Below are 20,892 nucleotides of genomic sequence, written 5' to 3'. Positions count from 1 at the left end.
TATAGACGTCTTGTCAGGAGGGACCAGTCACTGGAGAAGGACATCATGTTTGGTAAGGTGGAGGGTCAGAAAAAAAGAGGAAGACCCCCAGCAAGATGGATTGACAAAGTGGCAGCATCAGTGGGTTCAAGCATGGCAACAATTGTAAGGTTGGCCCAGAATTAGGCATTGTTTCATTCTGTTGTACATAGGGTTGCTATGAGTCGGTACCTACTCGATAGCACCTAATAGCAACAACAATATTCATACATGGGTATTTGCTTTTGTTAAAAATCTAGCCATGAATGTGGAGAAGCATACAGAAAACAAAGCTATAAAAACTTCTTAGACATATCCAAACACTTTGAGGAAAGACTCACTAGGCCTGGGTCAACTAGCATAGTCCACAAAGACAATGTTCTACTTCCTACTTTTGTGAGTAGCGACTGGGTCTTCAAAGATCATGAGTGGTGTGACTATTGATTTCTCCTTGTATGGAGGAAAGAAAAGTGATGAAAACTGAGGATGCATAAAATCAGTGAGTCCAATTAACTAATGGATCACGTGAACATCAACCTCCATGACCCTAAAATCAAAGAGCTACATGGTGCTCAACTACTACTACCAACTACTCAGACAGAGATCACATCACATGGTACTGGGGAGAGTGGGAGAAAATCATAAAGGAGACTGGGCCTATGGTCAGATAGAGACTGATGGAATCTCAGAGACAAAGGCCCTTAGTTCCCCTTCAGGTCTGAACCTGAACTAATCCCAGTGGATCCATTTTCAGCTAAATGATGTAGAAATTTATACAAGGAACAATAACACTAGTAAGGTATGTATATCTTAGAATAATTAACCAGTTGAGATCAAAAGGACAGCATTTATTCAAGGACAAAGTTTAGAAGGGTTAGGAAAGAAGGAGGAATATCAATAGAAAACTTAAGGAATAAGTGGGAAAAGTGCTGTTATATTGTTGTTAAATGAAGTCGAATTAGTCCCGATTCATAGTGAGACTGTATAGGGTTTCCAAAGAGAAGCTGGTGTGTTTCAACTGCTGACCTTTCAGTTACAATCCAGTGTGTATAGTACAGTGCCACAACAGGACTCTGATATTACACTAAGGGGATAATAATGAATTAGACAAAGCAAAGTGTACATACATTTTTTAACATAAAACTGATGATATGCTCTGTAAACACCCAATTCATAGTAAAAAATTAAAAATGAATAAATAAGATTTTAGGAACGCCCAGCCAGATGGTGCATCTCTGATTCATGTGGCATCAGCCAGCTGATCCACCTCCAAATTTGTTTCTTCATTCATATGTCTGGTGTTCCTTGCTTCTTTCTCTTGCTCCATGGCAGCTCATCCTCCAGGATTTCTCCATGTGGCTTTGAGTTCTCACACCATAGCAGCCTCAAGGTTATTACTTCAAAGAGTGTTTGCTCCAGAAAATTCAGGTGGAACTTCAAGACTTCTTTTTCCAGCTTTGGAATGTGACTTCCACAACCTTATATTAGCCAACAAGTCAAAAAGAGAGGGCAACTAGATCTCTATGGAAGGATTGACAAAGAATCTTTGGCCATATTTCTTCCTCTACTTCATTCTTATGTACCTGAACCAGGGAACATACTCAGAGGTGGAGTTTCCATGTTTGATGAAAGTGCACTGTGTGCACTTCCAGAAAGATGGCGGACTAGGTAGGCAGGCACACTACACAGACTTTGTACAACAAAGATCTGAGAGACCAAATGAAAAAGACACAGATGAAAATGTGGGAACCCTAAACTTCAGAAAAAAGGTTAGAGAAGTGGATTGAGAGCTTTCTGGGAGGAGAAGCTGAGCAGGGACAGCAACAGAGGGCGACAGACATGAATGGCTGGCCGGATCGTGAGCAGCTTTGGAAAAAGAAGATATCCTGGCAGGGCAGATTCACATGGGTGATGGGAAAGGTGTGATTCCTTTTTTCCCCACACTTCCCTGGAAACCAGAGCGGTGACCAGCTCCCACCTTCATCCATCCCCAGTATAGACCATACTCTCCAGGAGTTTGGAGCCACATGGTTGGAAGTCAGCACCACTTTGGTACCTGGATTCAGACAGGCTTGGCTCCAGACCTAGAGAATCTGCAGAGCCACTAGACCAGCATTTCACCAGTCACCTTGTCCCCAGCTACCCGATAGTCTTAACAGACACAACTCCATCAAGGTCCTCCATATACTACTTTTTGGATTGAGTACCCTGAACATAGATAATACCCAGGTTGACAGGAACTTCATTTAGGGAAACTCTGCTGTCACATCCCTTCCAAGCCCACCTTGTGAGCTCTTCGGTTTGCAGGAGCCCCCCAGAATTTTCACCCTTCTGGATCCAACAGCTGCAATGGTTTCTGTTTGTTTTTAGGTTTGACTTTTCTTATTGCACTGCTTTTGTTTCTTTTTTCTCCTCATTCTATTTCTCTTTTCATTCCCTTGAATTTTATCCTATCTCTGCTTTTGCTTTTCCTTCTTGTCTTCTGCTTCTCATTTCTCCTCTTCTTTTTTTTAACCTCCTTTTGATCTTTCTTTACTACTCTCTTTTCATCTTCCCTCTCCCTGGTTTTTCTAAGGATATTTTCATTAAATTTATTAAATTTCATCCTTTTATTTCCTTTCTTGTTTTTTCATCCTTCTATAGCTCCCTTTCCCTGTTCCTGTTTTGTCTTTATACTTACTGTATTCTTTTTTCTGGTTGCTGTCTGGTTCTATTTCTTTTTTCTCTGTGTTACTTTATCTTTTTATTGCTGGTTCCTTGTTTGTGTGTTCTGTTTTGTTTTCTTGTGTGTGTGTGTGTGTGTGTGTGAGAGCAAGATTTTTTTTTTCTTTCCCACCCACAAATAGACAGCAACTGTGCCCATAGATCCTAGACACAACCTTACCCTCTGTAAATTCAGAAATACACTGAAAGGGTAAAGTAGATTTGAAGTATTGGAAGCCTGAATCAGTGAGCTTGAAAATAAATCTTTCAATCCTAGTACGCTAGAAGAACAATCAGAAAAAAAAGAATGAAGAAAGCCAGAATTATATGGGATACCATGAAGGCAAACAATTTACAGGTGATCAGAATTCCAAAACAGGAAGATACACCATAAAACACAGTGAAAACTTTTTAAGAACTCTTGGGAGAAGACTTACATAACAACATGAAAGATGAGAAGATGAGTATACAAGACTAAACAAACCCCAAACAGAATAGATCTCAAACGAAAATAACCAAGACATATAATAATCAAACTTTCCAAAACCAAAGATAAACAAAAAATCCTGAGAGCAGCTCAGGAAAGACTAAAAGTTATCTACAAAGGAGAATCGATAAGATTAAGCATTAATTTCTCAGCAAAAACCATGCAGGTAATAAGGCAATGGGATGACATATATAAAACTCTGAAATAAAAACTTTCCAACCAAGAATTATATACCCTGCAAAGTTGTCATTCAAATACAATGGCAAAATTAGGACATTTCTCAATAAAACAGAAATTCAAGGAATTTGTAATGACCAGACCAACCTTCCCCAAATTCTCACCATGATCTTTGAGGGTCCGCGCAGTGACTATGCAGAGAGCTGACAACACAACACCATCTTTTAGCTAAACTGTAATTCACCAGGTGCTGCAGCGGGTTGTTGTTGCTGTGTGCCATTGAGTTGATTCTAACTCACAGTGACCCTGTATCACAAGGTAGAACTGTCTCATAGGGTCTTCTAGGAAGAATTCTTTATGGGAGCAAATTGCCTAGTCTTCTTCCCACAGAACTGCAATGGGTTCAAACCAGCAACCTTCTGGTTAGCAGCCAGGTACTTAACCAGTGCACCTGAAAACTAAATGGGTGGCAGATTGGTGTGCACAAATCCACAGGTGCGCAGTGGTGCTACTAACTGCCCCTGCTGTGGGTATTTTGAAAATGTGCTAGAGATGATTTTATTTGGTACAGTGTTGAGGGTGGGCGAAACATTGCTAGCACTTCACCAGGCTGAGAACAGAGATGCAGGATATATCCTGTGTTGCACAGGCAGGGCGGCAAAATGAAACATTATCTCCTCATATAAATCCAATGTATTTTTATTCCACTATAATATATACTTTAAGGAGCTCCTGGTAGCGTAGTGGCTATGAATCAGGCTGCTAACCTGAAGGTCGGCAGTTCGAAACTACCAGCGGTTCCGCGAGAGAAAGATGAGGCATTCTGCACCCATAAAGATTTACAGCCTCGGAAACCCTGTGCAGGGTCACTATGAGTCAGAACCGACTCCACGGTACTTAACAACAACATCAACAACATAATATATACATTAGTTCGTATGAATTCATTTACTATGTAAATCCAGGAACACTCTTCTCTATTTTGTTCAAAATTTTACCAAGAGTTGTTCACCATTTTAGAAGTCCCTGGGTGGTACAAACAATTAAGTGCTTGGTTATTGTTGTTGTTAAGTGTTAGTGAGTCAGTTCTGACTCATAGTAATCCTGTATAGGGTTTCCGAGGAGCAGCTGGTGAGTTTGAACCGCTGACCTTGTGGTTCAATGCTTATCCTACAGCGCACACCAAGACTCCAAAAAGTGCTTGACTAGGTGATTAAAAAACACACCCAGAGGTTTTCTGAAAGCTGCTGGTTCAAACCCACTCAGAGGTGCCTCAGAACAGAGGCCTGGTGATTTGCTTCCAAAAGGTCACAGCCTTGAAAATCCTACAGAGCAATTCAAAGCAGACTGAGGCAGACAAGTGGAATTGGTGACATGATGTCACAGCTGGTACAGCGAGATTTCCAAAAACTGTGTATCAACCAACTGGTTACTGTAAACTCAGTTCTGAAGGGATAGCCCACGTGGAGCTCTAGAAGCCATCCTTACCACTTCATCATGTCTTCCGGGGTAGGGGGCACCAGTGCCAGAAGTGTTCATAAATGACTTTGCCTAATTCCTCTTGGTATTTCAGTTATGACAACATAATGATTTTTTCTGAAATTATGAGTGTAGATGGGGTATGTTATGTGAGAATTTCACTTCAGGTTTGTAAACAGGGTGTTAAAAATACATGTGTAATAAAAATGGAGCTGAGTCTAACAAGATTGAAGCCACTGTTTTAAAAGAAGTTTGCTGTGGATCAAAATTGCTTTTTCAAGTGGAAACACCAGGGAATCATTTCCTTTCTGGAACCTGCTAGACCTAGGAACAGCCCAGCCAGGCAGAGCAGGAGCAGCTGGCTCTGAGGCATGAAAGGGCTCTTTCTCTTCAGCCCTCACAGGTGAAAAGACACGAAGCTGCTTTACAGAACTGGAGAAGAAAAGGCTTAGGGGACTTCATAAGGCCAGGTGGCCTCGAGCGAGTTATTTAATATAAGCCTCAGTTTGTTGTTGCTATTATTCAATGCCATTGAGTCAGTACCACCACATATATATATTATATTTATATATATGTATATTAATCAGGAAAGACCAGTCCCAAAGAAGGACATCATTTTTTAAAAACTTTGACATTTTAACAATTTATTAAAGTCAGGAATGGATAAATTCTTGATACACGAACTTTAGAAATTTAGAAGTCCCAGGAATTAGATCAAGGAATTTTAAAAATATTAAAACCTTAAGATAGGTTTTAATATGACATTCTGTATTAGCAATCTGGGACTTGAACTTCTGGTAGCATTTTCTCCCTAAACTGTTGTTACCATGATAAATTGGCCAGCAATCAGCACATGAAACAGTGCTAGATGAAAGGTTCATAGTCATTCTTTTCCAAATGTAGCAAATAGCAAAATCATTTGGCGCAATGAGCATAGACTATCTAGTTTCCCCCACTCAAAGGGGAGCAACTCAGGAGAATGTTGATGCACAGATGACCACGTGATGTTATTCTAATATCTCCAGTACTTCTCAGGAGTTTCAACACTGGCTGGATTATCACTGAAGGACCTTAAGTACAACAGAACAAAACGCTGCTCAGGGCATGCACCAATCTCACAATCATTGCTACGCTTGAGCCTGTTGCTTTTACCCCTGTACCAATCCATCTTGTTGGGGGTCTTCCCCCCCCCCTCATTTTACCAAGCATGATGATGTCCTTCTCCGGTACTGGTCTCTCCAGATAATATGTCTGAAGTATGAGCAATGAAGTCTGGTCATCCAGGTTTCTAAGGAGCTTTCTGGCTGTACTTCTTCCAACACAGATTTGTTTGTTCTTCTGGCAGTCCACGGTACTTTTAATATTCTCCTCAGTTTACCCATCTGGAAATGGTGATGAAAATAATCCCTGCTGCATTGACTTATGTGGGTTAAGTAAGATAATTGAATAAAGCAATTTTAGTGCTTCCCTCAGCATCTGGCCCATGACGTTCCACAAGTGCACATGTATCTATTCACATTTATACAGCACTGTTTTGGGTAGGACTGTGGATCTGCAGGATATGCACTAGATTGTGAGCTACAAGGTTGGCAGTTGGAGCCCACCAGCCACTCCACAATCCCACAAAGATTTACAGCCTCGGGGTCATTCTGAGTAAGCACTAACTCGACAGTACTTAACAACAACAACAACATACAGCAGTTTACCATTTATAAAGTCCTTTTCCATATACAGACAGTTGTAGGGTTATGAATGAGATCCATTTCTGTCTTTAAGTTGAATGTGTAGTTAAGTTGGAAACAGTGCATAGCGTTCTTATTTAGCCTAAATTTAGTGCAAGAAAAGACTAGAAGCTTTTTCGATCATTTTTAGAAAGCTGGACCTGCAGCAAGTGAACAGATTGCAGTGAAGAATTAGAGTTGGTGTGGTGCTGTAGGATAAGCACTGGACTGCTAGCAGCAAGGTCAGCAGTTCAAACCCAGCAGCTGCTTTCAGTTGCTATGAGTCGGAACTGACGCTTAGCAACAATGACAAGGGTTGGTTTGTTCATTTCAAAGTGAGGGCAGATAGATCTTGTTGTTATTGTTGTTAAGTGTTGTCGAGTCAATTCTGACTCACAGCAACCCTGTACAGGGTTTCTGAGGAGCAGCTGTTGGGTTTGAACTTCCGACCTTGTAGTTCACAGTCATTAAGTCACCTGGGGACTGACTAGCCTGCCTACTCTAAGCCACTCAGCAGTCCTGCAGGGGCTGACAAAGAATACCATCCCCATTGTATTGTGAAGACAGTACAGTTCAGAGATGCCACAAGACTTGCCCAGGGCGACACTGTTAGCCATTAAACTGACTTTTTTTGACCCCAGAGCCACGCTGCTACACTTAGATTTATTTTATGCAGTTCTGAGGACAAAATTAGGCATTTATAAGAGGACCAAGTTTCTGGAGAAGGGGAAGGGTTGCTCTTTGGAGGCTTCCTAGCAACAGAAGGGCAGACTCCTAACAACAGGGACCTGCCCTGGGTGACACCAAGGGAGAGATGAGGCTCCAGGAGACAGGCCTCCAGAACCCATTCATTGTAAAACCTGGGATTTAGAAGACCAGTCTCTGAGGACTGGCTTTTGCTCTTAACTCTTTCCTTCAAAGGTCTCATGTGTCTCCCTCCTGCTCACTACTTAGGTTTTTATCATTATCTCTTATTTCAACCTTCCACCTTCCACAGAGAAACAAGCTCACTGGAAAATGGTCTGGGATTTTAGTGGACCCAGTGTAAATTCTCTTCATCCTGTCCCAGGGATAAGAGAGAAAACCGTGGAAACGGGTCATCAATCCACATAGTACACAGCAGAATACAGGAATTCCCAACCAAATGGTAGCCTGGGTTTTCATTATTTTGTCCAGGCAGCCATTTAACTGACAACTTTAGTGTTAGACATCTACAGGGAAAAACTGGGTCTTTGTCCCTGTGGAATTTTTTGTCTTGAGGCATGAACATGTCAAATATGGTTACAAAAACAATGTACTAAATGAAAGAAACATCAGTTTAATGGCTAACAGAGTGGCCCTGGGCAAGTCCTGTGGCATCTCTGAGCTGTATGTCCTCAGAATACAATGGGGATGGTATTCTTTGTCAGCCTCTGCAGGACTGCTGAGGGGCTCAGAGTCAGAGTCCATTCAGTTTCCAGGTGACTTACTGACAACACATGCTTGCTGTTTAATATTATGTATTTCTAGTTGATTCTACTATCACGGTCTCATGCTAATTACAAAGACACCAATTTACCAGCATTTGAGCTGAGCAAGATTTGAGCCACTTCCAGGGAAAACTCATATGAGACAAACTTTTCTGAATGCACTTCCTCTCCACTTTGCGATCAGAGCACTTCATGTTGCTTTACTCTTTCCTGGGTTCGTGTCAGGTGACTTCCAACTTAAAGAGAGACAACTGAAAGGAGACCAATATTCCACAACTACATCATCATAGATTATCAGCACCCACACAGTCTCATACACTAAAAACTCAGGTGCCCTAGAGTCAATTCCAACTCACAGTGACCCCATGTATGCTCCATAGGGTTTTCAATGGCTGGTGTTTGGGAAACAGATAGCAAAACTTTTCTCCCAAGGTGATTTGAGTGGAACTTGAACTTCCAATCTTTTGGTTAGACTGCATTCTCACACATCACACCACAAATGGACTTTCTGACTTCATTTCCCTATAAAGGAAATATACTTAACTAGCCTCCTTAATGAAATGCAGTTCAGTGCTTATCCTACAGCTTGTCACACCAGGACTAATTAGCCTTCCCCTTCCAGGGACCAACATAACCCTACCATACAATTTGCCTTCAGTATTTATGCTAAATATCTAACATTAATTATATTACACTCAAAACAAGAGCTAGATTTTCACATTGCGGGTGGTGCTTTCAAACACTGTTGCTGTTATTATAATGCCATCGAGTTGGTTCCAACTCATAGCAATCCTGTATAGGATTTCCAAGGAGCGAGTTGGTGGATGTGAATTGCCAACTTTGCGATTAACAATCTAGTGCTGAATTTACAATGTCGCACCAAGACTTTTTTTTTTAACTTTGTTCATAAATTGTGCATCAAAATTTGAAGGGGTTTTTTAAATGAGGTCTGAAGAAGTGATATAATCAAATGTGCTTGAGCATCATTTGATATCTATAAAGGAGAATTCCCAGCATAAGGGGGATATGCAGATGGCTATTGAATTGACCTCTGAATCTCATGGTAAACTCCCCAGCACAGGCAACAATAGCATGAGCCACACCTTACTTGAATTTAACTAGTTTACTTGAATTTAACAAGTTTCTCAAGATTAAAAAACAACAGAAACCTATTTCCACAGTGGAGTTTCTTATTGTCTTCAAGGCAGTTCTGACTCATGGAGACCCCATGTGTGCAGACTAGAACTCCACAGGATTTTTAAAGATTTTGACCTTTCAGAAGCAGATCATCAGGCTTCTGAGCCTTCTTTAGTTAAGTTCCAACCACCAATCTTTCGGCTAATAGTCAAGCATGTAACCTTTTGCAACACAATATTTTCCAGTTATTTTCTCTGGGATGTCATCATATTTGAACATATCATCATAGCTAATTAGTTGATAAGGCCTTGAGTTGTTGTTGTTGTGAAGTGCCATCGAGTCGATTCTGACCCATAGCGATCCTGTATGGGATTTCCAAGGAGCAGCTGGAGAGCTTGAACTGAAACCCTTGCAGTTCAAACGACTTTGCAGTCTGGCAAATTAACCCACAGCGCCATACCAGGACAGAGTACCATAATTTCCTGACAACAAGGGCACTAAATTCTAAAGAACTGTGAAGGAAAGAGATCAGCTCCCTTTTGTTGGAAGGCACGAAGAACAAGAATGATTCCATTGGCTACAATAGATCTGAAATGGTTAGGCTCAATGAATTGTTTAAGTTACGTGATCCTGAATCTTTCCTCTAGAAGAGACAGCATGAATACCCCATAGTTGGCTTTCTTCTTATGTTTTTCTCTTCAAGTCTTCTCGTCCTCATTTTCCAAGCCAACAGTTGCCTGTCAAAACAGGATAAAATCCCGAGGCCAGCACCAGACAGACTCTAAAACTGCATCCAAGGCAGAACCTCAGACAGGGACGGCCCCTGTGGGTGCTAATAATCTTTGGTGAGAGGACTCGGGACTTGGCGTCAGGTACCAGAGAGTAAAACACACTCCTTACTGTTCAACCCTGTTTTTCTCATCAGGGTAGGGATGTACCAGGGTGGCTTGTGGATGGATGAGGAAGGGAAAAGAGAAAATGTGCCCTTCAACCAAAAGGAAAAAGATTCAGGTCGATAAGGTGAGAGTCCTGTGCTACTGATAACGCTCACTGAGTCCTTGCTGAACTGCACCAGAGGACATGGCAGTGGGGGGCTGTTGGTCCAGTCCTAGCAAGAGAAAGAAACAGGCTCCTTTTTCCTGGTTTTATCCCAGTACCTCCTTGTTCAAGAATCCCTGGTGGCCCTGCAGTTTAACTGCTCACCTGTTAGCTAAAGGGTTGTTTGTTTGAACCCACCTAGCAGCTCCATAGTAGAAAGCCCTGATTATCTGTCCGTTAAAGATGACAGCCTAGGAAACCCTAATGAGCCATTCTGCCTCATCACGTGGGGTCACTATGAGTTGCAATAGAGTCCACGAGTCCACGGCACCTAACAACAACAACAACAATCTCTTTGTTCACCGCCATTTCCCCCTGACTAGACTTGAACCAAACCAGGGTAGTTCTTTGCTCTGCTTGACTCAGCATTTGTCCCCACATTCAGTACCCATCTTTATGAAAGGCTGTATATTTCTTTGGTATTACTTTCTAGCCACATGTTTCTGTTTTGAAAGAATTGAGGCTTTTGCTTTATAACGATAAGCACAGAGACCAATAAGGGGCAAAGACTTTTGATACTAAACAGTCATCTCCCCAAAGTTGCCACCTCTGAAAGTTACCACGTCACCACCTCTGAAAGTAGCGCTGATTCTTTTACTTTGGCATGTTCGTTTTCTCAGAATGACCAACTCCATCCCCTCTGCTTCTGAGCTGTGTGCCTTATGGAGAAGTAAGCCCTACTGTTCCTCAGCCCAAGCCCTTTCCTCAGAGCTGGCACAGCCTCTCTGCAGGAGTACACAACCAGTCCAAGTTCCATTTACCTAACCACTGGAAAATCTGGCAACAAATAGTACTGATAGTTGTACAACATGATTAATGTAATCGCTGTCACTGAATTGTCCATGTCAAAGTGTTAAATTAGCATACGTTGTGTTATACAGGGGAGCTCTAAATTAAATGTTCATGGAAGAATGGGATGAAAAGATAAAGGCGTTTTTCCACACACTTTTTGGAGCCCCTTTGATTCTGATTCATAGTGACCCTATATGGAGTTTCTGAGGAGCAGCTAGCTGGTGGGTTTGAACCACTAACCTTGTAGTTTGCAACCCAGTGCTTATTCTACAGAGCCACACCATTTTATAAACCTTGTTGTTTTAGTGCCTCTGAGTCAGTTCTGACCCACAGCAACCCTGTATAGGGTTTCCTAGGAGCAGCTGGTGAGCTTGAACTGCCAACCTTGCAGTTCAAACAGCTTTGCAGTCTGATGCGTTAACCCACAGTGCCACAGCAGGACTCCTTATAAACCTTAGGAGTGCATAAATGCAGCTACCTAAAAAGAAATACACATTTTCCTCCCCACAAATCAAAAATTAAATCCGATGTTCTTAAATCAGCAGGGCCATGGAGAGGATGTATATGGTCTTACACCACTATTTCTCTACAAAACACAACTGCTACAAACAGTAACAGTAACCCCAAGGAAGTCTATAGTATGGACTTCAGACCAGATTCCCATTGCTTTGGGGTGTCAAATGGATTCAGTGGAATGACTTTTCAGCTTAATCCAAAGTGAGAACTGTCACTGAGCAATAAATTCCTTTCTGTCCTAAAATAACAGTCTAAGAAGTAATCACTGCAAGAAGCAAAAGATGTTTTATCTCCTCAGTGGTGGCAAAGTGCCGGCCCTGACTGCGAAGCACTGATTTATTGCAGAATGCATAAAGCCTGCTCCATCCCACCAGCCTAAAGGCAGGTGTGTCCTTGTCTGTGTCACTACTGCCAGGTTAACTCAGCAGGAAGCCTTGTAGTGAGAATCACGTCCTGGCTGGGTCCTGGCTGAAAGAAGCAGAAGGCCAGCAAGGCTAAGAATCCAGAGGGGAGAGAAAAAAAGCTCTGACTCTGAAATGCTAACTCTTACTTGTTACCACTGTCTTCCAGCTGCTGGGGCTAACTAGCATCATCTCTCATGATGTTGTCCACTAGTGACACTGGTGTGTGTGTGTCTGAGTGGGCTCATGTGGACCAGCATGCTCTGAAATGTCAAATAATTCTGTGCCTCTTCAAACGTTAAAAAGTGTGGGTCAGAATAAGCTAAATTTCAAACAGTGTCAGCATTTCAAAATGGCCCTCCTACCCACAGTGTCTCTTCTTCAAGTCTTGATCTTAATCTCCGCATCTGAGAAATCATAGGTAAGCATTTACAGAGTTATTAAGGACCAAGTTGTTGCCAAAACTGAAACCAAAATGATTGCAACAACAATGAAAAACATTTCGACCCTCATGGGTTCAAAGTGCCTAACTTGATACGGGAGTACGGCATACCAACAAATACAGGAATAGCTGCAGTGAATTTTAACAGTGACTCTAGCAGAGATTTATAGCAGAGCTGCGAGTGTGGCTAAGCTCTCGAAAATGTAGAGGTTTTGGAGGGAAAGATAGAAAAGGAAAAAGAAGAGAGAGAAAGCCATAGCTTCAAATGCAGTCCAAACAGTCTCCGTCACCCTCTAGAGCTCAGAAAATTAACCATGATTTGTGTTATGGTAATGGTCTTCCAACCATGTTGGACAATGTTACAATAGAGGCTTGAGTTGAAATCCAGTAAGTTTGCCAAAAATCCAATTGTTCAAAATTGGCAGTATCCCAGAGAACTTCATCGGCTACATACTGCCCAAGTCTGAAGGTCTGAGAGAATTGTTCGTTCCAGAGAAAGTTAATTATCACCTTATGATAAAGGGGCAATTTTTAAAGCTTGTAGTGTGGCTTTTGTGACTCATTAATTAAAATTTAGAGCAATTGACCAGACTCATGGGTGGCTTCTATTACATTATATATTACCAACCATTTGATTTTTCTCCCAGAGACAGTTTTGAATCCTCCTCATCTCTCCTCACCTGTCAGCCTTTGAAGGCAACAAAAACATAAAAATCATATAAATCTCCAACTAGTCTTTTGGGAGATGGCAGTATTAAAATGTAAAATGTCCAAATAGACACTTAAACAAAGCTTCTTCTTAGAAATGTCTATTTTGCTCACCTGAAAAAAGGAGCCTGCATGCTGTCACCATGGGGGTTTGCCTTCACAGACTCCATCCCCCAAATGTTAGAACACATGCTATGTTCTCTAATAATTAGACTGGAGGAGAATCTTACACTTCTTCTTCCCCTTCCCTCCCACCCCTTCCCTCCCACCCCTTCCCCAGATAAAAACTGAAGGGTCCATGGAAGACAAGGAGAACTGAATGAAACTGAAGGTGCTAGAAATTCTGAAGCCTGGGCAGGGGCCACATGACCCTCCTTGCTTTCTTCATAGCGTGTAGGTTGTAGAGAGCACAACCAGGGTACCAGAGTTGGTGTGATGCTGAGGGACACAGACATGAGGAGGAGAAATGTCCTGCTGAGCTCTAGCCCAGCCCTCGGGAGCAAAGTCCAAGCTCCAGCGGGACAAAATATTTCCTCTAAGGTATATGACTTTAGGGGTGTGTGCATGTAAGTGTATATGTGTGTGATGTAGGCTCCAGCTACATACAATTATAAAGTTATCTGCAAAACAACTCGAAATTACACTCCTAGGATTTTGTAAAATTATTCCTCCATGAATGTTTCTTGTTTGAATCTAAAGAAGCCCCAGCTAAGTATTCTTGAAGTTCACAATTTGAGATCCAAAATTGAAATAAAAAATATATATATATAAGTTACTCCGTTAAAGGAGATTTAACTGAATCTGTTTATTATTTTTCCAAACATTTAAAGTTCTTTAAAAAAATTTTAATTAAACATTATATCATTATGTTTGGGAGATATAACTTGAATTTTTATAATAGTAAATATTATTTAACATAAACAAAAAAATAACTCCTTTTTTGAATTTTTGATGTTTTTAAAGTACTTGGGTTTGGTTTGTTTTCTAACAGCTGGTCTGTTCCCCTTACCTGCTGCAGAGGGGGAAAGCCCGACAGCCCCAGCCCGAGAATCCAAGAAGCAGAAAGTGAAACTGTATCTGCTGGTTTCATTCTCCTCTAAATAACACTACGAAGAGCAAATGAAAAGTAATGTGCCCTTGCTTCTAGCATTGTTTTCTTTTCTTTTCTTATCATTCATCTATGTGTGTGTGTGTGTGTGTGTGTGTGGCACAGCAGAGAAATTTAAACATCGTGAATTGGGCTTCTTGTAGGGATTTGCACTTTTATTGCAATACCACAAATCAAACAGACCCATAAATTTATCAAGATAATATAGAGTGGAAAGAAAATATTTAAATATTTGTAAAGTATTTATCACAGATGTGTTTAAAGCCACAAAACAAGTGCCCTAAAGCTGAAATTTCTACATTAACATTTTAGTCCTGATTTGTGTTAAATTGTTTGCTAGTGCTTTCTAGGGAATCTTCAGCCAGCTGCTGTTACTCAACAATCCCCTTTGTTGTTTCAGGCTAATTTTGCCATGTAGTCCGTCCCCCAAAAATGACATCACACAAATAATGTACCCTACCCACCATCAATTGTTGTTGTTAAGTGCCGTCCATAGTTTATTTTAAAACACTCTGCATTTCTTCATAGTTATTTTTATGCTTTCACTCTAAGTATTCTATTTCATAAAAAAAGTCTTAAGAAAAAAAGTAACTATGTCCTTCACTCTTCAAAAATGGTTCCTAGGGTTTTTGAAAGAGTACACAACAAACTTCTCTACCTTGTTCAATTACTCTTGATTCTTAACCATCAAGATCACTTTCTCAAGTAGCACTGCACCTTAGACCATCCAAATAGCCACGTTTCCAGAAAGCTCCTGGCTGTCTAATCTACTTGAGCACATCACAAACTCTAGAAACCACGTCTCCTTCACGATCTAGCAGGTCATGGAAAGAACGCTGATTTAAGCACACCAATAGTCGATAAAAACACTTACGGAGTAGCCTTCACCCTCATCCACTTGTCCTGTCCACCCAGAGAGGACACCGTGTGAAGCTCAGAAGAGCACAAGGAAACTGGTTCAGGTCCCACAACATTTCACCTGGGAAGGAGACAGCTTTGTACTTGAACTTCAGAAAATTTCTCCTGGCACTCCATAGTCACTTTTTTTTTTTTTTTTTTTCAGGGCTTCAAACCAGCTCTTCCTGGTTCAGTTATGGTCAATGAAGCAAAATTGGTGGGGACCCAAATTTGTAAACTGTGGGTAGACACTAATGGAATGGGAAAACTAGGTTGACAGCCCTCTAAAACTTAGTCTCCTTCTTAGAAAACAACAGTAGTGTATGCTTTACACAGCAACCAAATCTCTTGAACGGTCAAGTCAGAAATAACGGTGTCCAGCTCAGAGATGGCTGCTGGCCATGCCACTTTGACAGTGTTTCGCACACTTCCCAGTCTGGCAATAATCCAACCGCATGTATCAGGCTCCTGAAAGTGAGCACTATGCCTCTTCCAAGTCTCCCATTCCAAGGCTTTGACCTGTACTTTTCCCTTTCCGGTTATTGTTCAAGTACACCCCCATTTTACAAATTTAGGTCTGTTCCAATTTTGCTGCAATGGCCACAACTGAACCAGTTCAAACCGGTTTGAAGCTCTGGTCTTTTTTCCCCAAAATAAATACAACAAGCCACTAGCAATGAATAGTATTCTCCTCTATGCCAGGTAAATCAGAAAGAAAGCAAAACAGCACAAAAACAAGTAGAATATTCCATATAAATGCCAAATTTTATAAAACCATGTTTGTACATTCACAACCCATCAGTTATAATAAACAAATTTTAGGTAAATACTTTTATTATCTCAAGACATACTATCACTTTTTAAATTTATAAAGCAAAATAAAATCACAGTGCCCCCCTAAAAAATAAAACAAAACAAAAAAACACTTAACCAGTTATTTGAGTTCACATTTTGGAGAAAAAAAACCCCATAACTTTCTACACATTTCAATGCAGTGTTGATAAATAGTGACTATGTCTACAATCTGCATTTTTAGACTATATTCTTCTATGTTGCACCTTTTGAGAACTGATTAAAAAATCAAATGCATTTTGAAAAGCAGGGACTAAAGTTTACCTGCTGGGCTCATGGGTCTAGTCCAGGACACGTGTGCATTGCCACAGAGGGAGGCATGCGACCCAGGAAAAACTAACCCGGGTAAGCTGTCACCCAAACAGTTAGGAAAGAATTCCATGTCAGAGGCACACCCTCCAATTGTGCCTCTCCCTTACCTACGGCTTGTTCACCAGAGCCCTGAGCAGGTTCTTTACCAGGCCGGGAGTGTTGGCTCAGTAGACAGATGACTTTCGGACCATGCAAACCGAGTATTACAAAACCTGTCTTCCACGCGTGTGTGAGTCGCTCACAGTTAGTCTCCAGCAGTCCAGCTCTCCAGCTGCAAACATCTCATTAGACTAATGCATTCAGCACAGGCAGAAAACTCGATTTACCATAGCTACAGCAATGAATTTCCATTACGATGACAGCTTCAACCACATCATGTCCGGAAAACCAGCCAACCAGTGGCTTTTAAAGAACACACACATTTTACATGCAGAAAAAGAGGTGTGTGTGTGTGTGTGTGTGTGTGTGTGTGTGTGTGTGTTGTGTTTCCTTCCTCTTAGTAGCCCAACTAAGAGAAATGTGCGGCACAGCTTCTTGTCGACATGAGCTGCAAGGTAATGATACTTCTTGCTTCTTTGGTAGTTACGTCCTAGTAATAACCTGAATTATGTCACAATTGTCAGAATGGGTGTTTCCAACATTTCGGTTTTCATTTCCCCTCCTCTGTTGCCATAGAAACCAGACTGTAACATCATCTCTTTGTCCCAGTCCTGCAGCAGTGTGGGCCAGCACCAGGCTTATAAGACACTGGTGAGCTGAAAGACTGAATGTTTGACTTTGGACAAAGGAAACAAAAATGAACATTCTAGTGACACTTGTGCACCTTTAAGAGAGATTGTGTGTTTTCCAGAGTAGTGTGCCTACACAGGTAACACATTGTGGTCATACATGTTAACTCTGTGGCTGCATATGACACATGTGTTCAATCCACTTAAACTGGGCTCTGACTTGGGCTCCAGAGATGTGTGTAAGTACACATTCCTCTCCACACCCGGGAATATGCTTGGGGCACGCATGAGTGAGAGGGTTCTCACTCAGGAAGAGGGCCACTATTCATTCCCAGGCCCTATTGCAGTGTCTGTGGCTAATCAATTTAGACCAAGGAAGGGTTTTTTTCTCCTCCTTTCTTTTTGTAAAGTGGAACAAACTCTCCATTGCCCATTTCATTCATTCTGGGGTATTGTTCCCAAGGATTTCCTACAAGATAAAAACCCATTCTACAAGTATGTGGCCACCCACAAGCTTATTCCTGGGGATGAGCAGCAAATTTCAAACCGAGCATCAAGTAGGGCTCAGTAAGGCTCACGACTCAATTTGGACAGTTGAGTGAAATAGTGAAAAACTGAAACTACAAATTGTGGTGTTTTTCTGAATGTATATGCAGAAACACATGAGAAAGAAATAAGAAATCTTTTCTCATTATGAAGCTAAGAGAAAATAATTAATTTTTGGAAGCTATTGAAAACAAGTAAATCACTGTGTTAGTTCATTTAATCACGCCACTGTGTAGTTTTGTTTTGGGTGGGGAAAAGACATGTTTGGAAGTTTTTCATTTTGGTCATTTAATATGAAGGGGGTTTCAAATGGAATTACAAGATAATGAAATTTATCCACAAACTTTTGGAAGCTTCCTCATATTGATTTCAAAGAATAAGGAAGTGGAGAAGAAGAGAAATGAGGAATGGAGGAAGAACAGGAAGATGGAAGAGGAGGAAGAAAAGGGGGAGACGGAGAACAAATAGGGAGGAAGAAGATGAGAAGAAAAAGGAGAAAGGGTGGGGGAAGACAAAAAGGAAGAAGAAACCCAAGGAAGTAGAAAAGGGGGAGGACAGGGACAGGGAGTGGAGGAAGCAAAGCATCAATCAATGAATGAATTTGACCAGCATCTTGGTGCCAGCCACAGAGCTTTTATTTATGCCTGTGGTCCTGAGTACAACCCCACATTACAAAGCACCTTGAATGGACTGAGATACGAGAACAGACTTCACTTAAAAAAATGTTTCCTCAGATAGATAAAAGGAATATTTCTTAAATAATCAAAAATATTTCCCAATCCCTATAAAAGAAAAATACTTGGCAGAGACCACCTGGAAGACAGGAGCTTTTTACTTTCCTCCCAGCATTGGGAGGGTTTCTGATTCTGGTCCCCAGCCTCCATGCTGCCTTGCCTCTTCCCAGCTGCACTATTTTGTGGCTTGTCCTTAAGTCAGGTGCATCCGGGGTACAAGCATTGTCATTGACAACATGAACAGGGCCAACCTCACAAAGATGCTTGAAATTAAATTAGCTAAAGCTGGCTTATTTTTTAAAAATTATATCTTGCTGGTATTTGTGCAATCAGGACTATAGGCCTTAAGAAATTAAATCAGGGTTTTTAAAAGGGATTTCCAAAACTCTAAATGTTTTCAATTCCAAGTCAAGTTTAAGTTAAATCTGTAAGAGAAAGTAAATTTGGTGGAATGTCTGAGTGCAAGCGAACATGTCTGTTGACAAAAAGAAAAGGCAACCTTCTCTGAACTAATACATCTCAAAGGGCTTGTACATCCCTGTACAATCAGGATACTTAGTTTGTGCCACGTTGTTAATTTTCTTTGGCACTGTGGTTACATTTCTGTCTCAGACCACAGGCAGCATGCTCTGCTCTTTCCACACAAATGCTACTAAACTGGTGGTTAGCAAGAGATCAGAGGAAGCAGGTTAATCTGGAGGTGTCCCAAATGCAAACCTACTTACAATCTCCATGTGAAGAGTAATCCCTTCTTCAATGGCTGGTAAAGCTGCCATCCACACTGAAAACAGCCTTTGTCCTAAAGAGCTGTGTTTTCTAACACATACACTGGGTTGAGAGGACTGTATTCTACAGGAAAGTTGGAAAGCGTTACTGCAAAGAAAACCCTTGTTATAACAATAATGTTGTTGTTGTTAAGTGCCATTGAGTCAGCTCTGACTCACTGCGATCCTGTATAGCAGCTGGTGGGTTTGAATCGCTGATCTTGTGGTTAGCAGTCTCATGCTTATCGCACAGTGCCACATAGCTAACACTTACATATGAAGCCTTTTATGTATGTCATCTCACTTACAAAAACTCTATGAAGTAGGTATTATAAGTATCATCTTGATTTTACCAGTGAGAAAACTGAAACTTAGGGATATTAAATGTTGTTGTTGTTAGGTGCCCTAAAGTTGGTTCCGACTCATAGCAACCTTATGCACAACAGAAAGTCCTGCGCCATCCTCTCAATTGCTGCTACACTTCAGCCCACTGCTGCTGCCACTGCAAATCCATCTCACTGGAGGTCTTCCTCTTTTTCGCTGACCCTCCACTTTATCAAGCATGATGTCCTTCTCCAGGGACTGAGGCCTCCTGATAATATGTCAGAAGTATGAGAGACTAAGTCTGGCCATTTTGACTTCTGGTTGCACTTCTTCCAACACGGATCTGTTTGTTCTTTTGACAGTCCATGGTACTTTCAACATTTTCCTCTAACACTATAACTCAAATGCATCAATTCTTCTACAGTCTTCCATAGTCAATGTCTAACTTTCACATGCATATGAGGCTACTGAAATTACCATGGCTTGGGTCAGGCACCTTAATTCTCAAACTGATATCTTTGCTCTTGAACATTTTAAAGAAGTCTTGTGCAACAGATTTGCCCAATGCAACACTAAATTAAACATTAAACAGTTTGACCAAGGTAACATAGCTCAGAGGTGGTGATAAAGCTTGAAATCTGGGCAATCTGTCCCCAGAGATACTGTAATTAATCATTCAGCCACATGGCCCCCAGCACTGCAGCTTGTTTCAGCTCTGCCATTAATTAATCCAATGACATTGGTCAAATCACTGACGTTCTGTTGCATAATGGGAAGGGGAAGGAGACTAGATTTACCCTGTGGATTGCCTTGGAGTCCTGGTATGGTACTCTAGGATAAGCACTGGCCTGCTTATGGTTCAAACCCACCAGCTGCTCCCCAGAAACCCTGTATAAGGTCATTATGAGTTGGAATCGACTCGACAACACTTAACAACAACAACGACAACAATTTATATATAAAACTGCTCCTTGGAAACCCTATACAGACAGGGTCACTGTAAGTCAGAACTGACTCCAGGGCACTTAACATGGATTGCCTTATCAGCTGGATATGTTTTGGGTTCAATGATAGCTCAGTTGTGGCTGTGGCTAGTACAGAGTAAAAGCATCCCCTCTTTCAACACAATATTGAAGAAAAAAAAAAAAAATTCCACTGCCATGGAGACCATAATGATTCATAGTAGCCTTGGGTAGGGTTTCTGAGGCTGTAGATCTTTGTTGTTGTTGTCATGTGCCATCGAGTCAGAACCGACTCATAGCAACCCCATGCACAGCAGAACGAAACAATGTTCAATCCTGGGCCAACCTCACCACCGCTGCCACACTTGAGTCCATCAATGATGCCACCTGGCTGATCCATCTCGTTGGGGGTCTTCCTCTTTTTCTCTGACCCTCCACCCTACCCAACATGACATCCTTCTCCAGCGACTGTTTCCTCCGGACAATATGTCCAAAGTAGGAGAGACGAAGCTTAGCC

The 20,892-nt window shown here is 41.4% G+C and overlaps 1 protein-coding gene across 1 annotated transcript in view; it reads right to left on the bottom strand.

Annotated features, from left to right (window-relative positions):
• Positions 1 to 16,605, bottom strand: part of SCML4 (sex comb on midleg-like 4 (Drosophila)) — a 173,937-nt gene extending 157,332 nt beyond the window's left edge. The window contains exon 1 of the mRNA XM_006839954.1: positions 16,425 to 16,605. The gene's annotated coding sequence lies outside the window, so the exon portion shown is untranslated. The remainder of the gene's footprint in view (positions 1 to 16,424) is intronic.
• Positions 16,606 to 20,892: the final 4,287 nt, after the last annotated feature.

This window comes from Chrysochloris asiatica, unplaced genomic scaffold (assembly GCF_000296735.1).
Source record: "Chrysochloris asiatica unplaced genomic scaffold, ChrAsi1.0 scaffold00027, whole genome shotgun sequence".
NCBI lineage: Eukaryota > Metazoa > Chordata > Mammalia > Afrosoricida > Chrysochloridae > Chrysochloris > Chrysochloris asiatica.
Note: the sequence above shows the minus strand (reverse complement) of the source record. Positions and strands in the feature narration are given on the sequence as shown.